A 6,335-nucleotide genomic window follows, 5' to 3' on the forward strand; every position below is an offset into this window, starting at 1 on the left:
AAACTTTCAAAGTTCTTGAAATATTCCGAATTGACTGACCTTCATGTCTTAAAGTAATGATGGACTGTTGTTTATCTTTGCTTATTTGAGCTGTTCTTGCTATAATATGGACTTGGTCTTTTGCCAAATAGGGCTATCTTCTGTATACCATCCCTACCTTGTCACAACACAACTGATTGGCTCAAATGCATTAGAAAGGAAAGAAATTACACAAATGAACTTTTAACAGGGCACACGTTGTTAATTTAAATTAATTCCAGGTGACTACCTCATGAAGCTGGTTGAGAGAATGTCAAGAGTGTGGAAAGCTGTCTTCAAGGCAAAGGGTGGCTACTTTGAAGAATCTCAAATATAAAATACATATTGACTTGTTTAACACTTCTTTGGTTACTACATGATTCCGTATGTGTTATTTCATAGTTGTGATGTCTCCACTATTATTCTACAATGTAGAAAATAGTCAAAATAATGAACAACCCTGGAATGAGTTGGTGTCCAAACGTTTTATTATTTAAATTCATAGGATTCATACAATACATTTACAGATATATTTTTTTCCAACCCCGATTTACATAGTAAATCCGCTGAGCAATACATCATTCATGGATGTAAAGGCCCGTTGGTTGAGTTCAGAAATGTCCACTGCTGCTTTTATCCATGTGTCCAGAGTGGACACCTTGGCCGCGTGGATCCTGGCAGTGGAGAGTGGACACCTTGGCCGCGTGGATCCTGGCAGTGGAGAGTGGACACCTTGGCCGCGTGGATCCTGGCAGTGGAGAGTGGACACCTTGGCCGCGTGGATCCTGGCAGTGGAGAGTGGACACCTTGGCCGCGTGGATCCTGGCAGTGGAGAGTGGACACCTTGGCCGCGTGGATCCTGGCAGTGGAGAGTGGACACCTTGGCCGCGTGGATCCTGGCAGTGGAGAGTGGACACCTTGGCCGCGTGGATCCTGGCCGTGGAGAGTGGACACCTTGGCCGTGTGGATCCTGGCCGTGGAGAGTGGACACCTTGGCCGTGTGGATCCTGGCCATGGAGAGTGGACACCTTGGCCGTGTGGATCCTGGCCTTGGAGAGTGGACACCTTGGCCGTGTGGATCCTGGCCGTGGAGAGTGGACACCTTGGCCGTGTGGATCCTGGCTGTGGAGAGTGGACACCTTGGCCGCGTGGATCCTGGCCGTGGAGAGTGGACACTTTGGCCGTGTGGATCCTGGCCGTGGAGAGTGGACACCTTGGCCGTGTGGATCCTGGCCATGGAGAGTGGACACCTTGGCCGTGTGGATCCTGGCCTTGGAGAGTGGACACCTTGGCCGTGTGGATCCTGGCCGTGGAGAGTGGACACCTTGGCCGTGTGGATCCTGGCTGTGGAGAGTGGACATCTTGGCCGTGTGGATCCTGGCCGTGGAGAGCTCCATAAGTACAATTTCCTTAAATGTGAGCAGCTATTGTTGCAATGGTAACTGATGAGGTGGAATCCACCTTTGTACAATCATTTTCTTAGCAGCTCGTGGTTCCTGCCAATGACACTCTCTGTAAGCGTTCTGACAAGTGCCAATCAGAGTCATCACAAAGCAACTTCACTTTTGGATCTAATGGTAGTATTTTATCTATAAGTACAGAGATGACATGGTTGACTTTCCCCCAGAATTCAACCCCCCCCCCAGGCATTTCCACAGCACATGCTGAAAAGTACTAAGGTCCCCTGTGGTGCAGAATTCACATAATGGTGATGAACTAATACCCATGTGATGTCTTTTTTTAGGTGTTAGATTCGTTCTATGGCAAAAATATTAATGAATTGGTGATTGGGGTTTCTAGATGATCCAAATATATTTTTCCATAACGTCTCCCAATTTATTTGTCTGTTAGCAAGTATAAAATCATTTTCCAATACAGTGGATAGACATAATGGTTTTTGTGCTGCAAGAATTAATTGACTATAGATATCAGAAACAACTCCTTATGAGGGGTGCCTGTCCGTTGAAAGTTTGACCAATGGGTGTACTGCTAGTTCTGCTCCCCAGGAGTCGTTGAAGGTAATGACAAAATGATGAACCTGGGACATTAAAACACTTGTGGATACCCTGGAAACGGAGGAGTCCATTCACATTGAATATGTATTCGAAAGTATAAACACCTTTCTTAGACCAAGAATCTGATGTAAATGGTTTCTTACATGCTAAGAATTCTTTATTACGCCATATTGGAGAGTATGAATGCCATTTAAGATGAGATCTAATATGCTTCTCTATAGCTATCCACACATTTACTGAGTATGCTATAATTCCTTCCACCTGGCTACCCCTATCCCAACATCTCAGCAACTTCCCCCTCCCCCCAAAAAAGAAATCTAGACAGCTGATGTTCTGAAAGAGCTGCAAAATATGGATCCCTACAAATCAGCTGGGCTAGACAATCTGGACCCTCTCTTTCTAAAATTATCCACCGAAATTGTTGCAACCCCTATTACTAGCCTATTCAACCTCTCTTTCGTATTGTCAGAGATCCCCAAAGATTGGAAAGCTGCAGCGGTCATCCCCCTCTTCAAGGGGGAGACACTCTAGACCCAAACTGTTATAGACCTACAGTGCCTTGCGAAAGTATTCGGCCCCCTTGAACTTTGCGACCTTTTGCCACATTTCAGGCTTCAAACATAAAGATATAAAACTGTATTTTTTGTGAAGAATCAACAACAAGTGTGACACAATCATGAAGTGAAACGACATTTATTGGATATTTCAAACTTTTTTAACAAATCAAAAACTGAAAAATTGGGCGTGCAAAATTATTCAGCCCCCTTAAGTTAATACTTTGTAGCGCCACCTTTTGCTGCGATTACAGCTGTAAGTCGCTTGGGGTATGTCTCTATCAGTTTTGCACATCGAGAGACTGAAATTTTTTCCCATTCCTCCTTGCAAAACAGCTTGAGCTCAGTGAGGTTGGATGGAGAGCATTTGTGAACAGCAGTTTTCAGTTCTTTCCACAGATTCTCGATTGGATTCAGGTCTGGACTTTGACTTGGCCATTCTAACACCTGGATCTGTTTATTTTTGAACCATTCCATTGTAGATTTTGCTTTATGTTCTGGATCATTGTCTTGTTGGAAGACAAATCTCCGTCCCAGTCTCAGGTCTTTTGCAGACTCCATCAGGTTTTCTTCCAGAATGGTCCTGCATTTGGCTCCATCCATCTTCCCATCAATTTTAACCATCTTCCCTGTCCCTGCTGAAGAAAAGCAGGCCCAAACCATGATGCTGCCACCACCATGTTTGACAGTGGGGATGGTGTGGTCAGGGTGATGAGCTGTGTTGCTTTTACGCCAAACATAACGTTTTGCATTGTTGCCAAAAAGTTCAATTTTGGTTTCATCTGACCAGAGCACCTTCTTCCACATGTTTCGTGTGTCTCCCAGGTGGCTTGTGGCAAACTTTAAACAACACTTTTTATGGATATCTTTAAGAAATGGCTTTCTTCTTGCCACTCTTCCATAAAGGCCAGATTTGTGCAATATACGACTGATTGTTGTCCTATGGACAGAGTCTCCCTCCTCAGCTGTAGATCTCTGCAGTTCATCCAGAGTGATCATGGGCCTCTTGGCTGCATCTCTGATCAGTCTTCTCCTTGTATGAGCTGAAAGTTTAGAGGGACGGCCAGGTCTTGGTAGATTTGCAGTGGTCTGATACTCCTTCCATTTCAATAGTATCGCTTGCACAGTGCTCCTTGGGATGTTTAAAGCTTGGGAAATCTTTTTGCATCCAAATCCGGCTTTAAACTTCTTCACAACAGTATCTCGGACCTGCCTGGTGTGTTCCTTATTCTTCACGATGCTCTCTGCGCTTTTAACGGACCTCTGAGACTATCACAGTGCAGGTGCATTTATACGGAGACTTGATTACACACAGGTGGATTGTATTCATCATCATTAGTCATTTAGGTCAACATTGGATCATTCAGAGATCCTCACTGAAGTTCTGGAGAGAGTTTGCTGCACTGAAAGTAAAGGGGCTGAATAATTTTGCACGCCCAATTTTCAGTTTTGATTTGTTAAAAAAGTTTGAAATATCCAATAAATGTCATTCCACTTCATGATTGTGTCCCACTTGTTGTTGATTCTTCACAAAAAATACAGTTTTATATCTTTATGTTTGAAGCCTGAAATGTGGCAAAAGGTCACAAAGTTCAAGGGGGCCGAATACTTTCGCAAGGCACTGTATATCCATCCTTCCCTGCTTTTCTAAAATCTTCGAAAGCCAAGTTAATAAACAGATCACCGACCATTTCGAATACCACCGTACCTACTCCACTATGCAATCTGGTTTCCGAGTTGGTCATGGGTGCATCTCAGCAACGCTCAAGGTCCTAAACGATATCATAACCACTATCGATAAAAGACAGTACTGTGCAGGATAGGATAAAGTAATCCCTCTCACCCCCCCCCCTTAAAAGATTTAGATGCACTACTGTTCCACTGGATGTCATAAGGTGAATGCACCAATTTGTAAGTCGCTCTGGATAAGAGCGTCTGCTAAATGACTTAAATGTCAAATGTAAATGTAAATGCAGCCGTCTTCATCAACCTGGCCAAGGCTTTCGACTCTGTCAATCACAGTATTCTTATCGGCAGACTCAATAGCCTTGGCTTCTCAAATGACTGCCTCGCCTGGTTCACCAACTACTTCAGTGTGTCAAATCGGAGGGCCTGTTGTCCGTACCTCTGGCAGTCTCTATGGGGGTGCCACAGGCTTCAATTCTCAGGCCGACTCTTTTCTCTGTATATATCAATGATGTCGCTCTTGCTGCTGGTGATTCTCTGATCCACCCCTATGCAGACCACACCATTTTGTATACATCTGGCCCTTCTTTGGACACTGGGCTAACAAACCTCTAAACAAGCTTCAACACCACACAAACACTCCTTCCGTGGCCTCCAACTGCTTTTAAATGCTAGTAAAACTAAGTGCATGCTCTTCAACCGATTTCTGACTTAGAATATGTGGACAACTACAAATACCTAGGTGTCTGGTTAAACTGTAAACTCTCCTTCCAGACTCACATTAAGCATCTCCAAACCATCTCCAATCCTTTTTCACAACAAAGCCTCCTTCACTCATGCTGCCATACATACCCTCGTAAAACTGACTATCCCACCGATCCTTGACTTCGGCGATGTCATTTACATAATAGCCCCCAACACTCTACTCAGCAAACTGGATGTAGTTTATCACAGTGTCATCTGTTTAGTCATCAAAGCCCCATATACTATCCACCACTGCAACCTGTATGCTCTCGTTGGCTGGCTCTCACTACATATCCGTCGCCAAACCCACTGGCTCCAGGTCATCTATAAGTCTTTGCTAGGTAAAGCCCCTCCCTTATCTCATCTCACTGGTCACCATAGCAGCACCCACCTGTAGCATGCGCTCCAGCAGGTCTATTGCATGGGTCATCCCCAAAGCAAACTTCCTTTGGCCGCCTTTCCTTCCAGTTCTCTGCTGCCAATGACTGGAACGAATTGCAAAAATCTCTGAAGCTGGAGTCTTATATCTCCCTCTAACTTTAAGCATCAGCTGTGAGAGCAGCTTACCGATCAGTGTACCTGTACATAGTCAATCTGTAAATAGCCCACCCAACTACCTCATCCCCATATCTCTACTTGCACATCATCTTCACATCTATCACTCCAGTATTAATGATCAATTGTAATTATTTCACCTCTATGGCCTATTTATTGCCTACCTCCCAACATTTCTACACAAGACAGATGTTATTTCCGTTGTATTATTGACTGTACGTTTGTTTATTTGTAACTGTTGTTTGTCGCACTGCTTTGCTTTATCTTGGCCAGGTCGCAGTTGTAAACGAGGACTTGTTCTCAACTGGCCTACCTGGTTAAATAAAGGTGAAATAACATTTTAGAAAATGGGTTCAAACAATGCACATTTTTTAGGAGTCAGTCCAGAAAATAATACATCTTGTAATTGGTGAACATATGGAATCTTCTATAGCATGCCAGGGAACAGAAGCTGTAGGGTTCAACCAGGTCTTCAGGAAATTCATTTGGAATGATAGGTGATACATGTTTAGATTAGGAACTGCAAGTCCACCTGATGCTTCTGTTCTCTGTAGTGTTGTGTTTAATCTGTGGTCTCTTTCTCCCCCAAATGAACTTTTTTTTATGACAGAGTCAGGTTTAGACCAATAGTCTATATAGGAAGTATCAGGTTTGAAGGTAAGACCCAGATGCAGACTGTCGGAGTAACAATGTTTATTATGGCAACAGAGCAGGCAAACATCAGGTTAAGGCAGGCAGGGGTTGATAACCAGAGTAGTGGGAG

This window comes from Oncorhynchus nerka, linkage group LG5 (genome assembly GCF_034236695.1).
Source record: "Oncorhynchus nerka isolate Pitt River linkage group LG5, Oner_Uvic_2.0, whole genome shotgun sequence".
Taxonomy (NCBI): Eukaryota; Metazoa; Chordata; class Actinopteri; order Salmoniformes; family Salmonidae; genus Oncorhynchus; species Oncorhynchus nerka.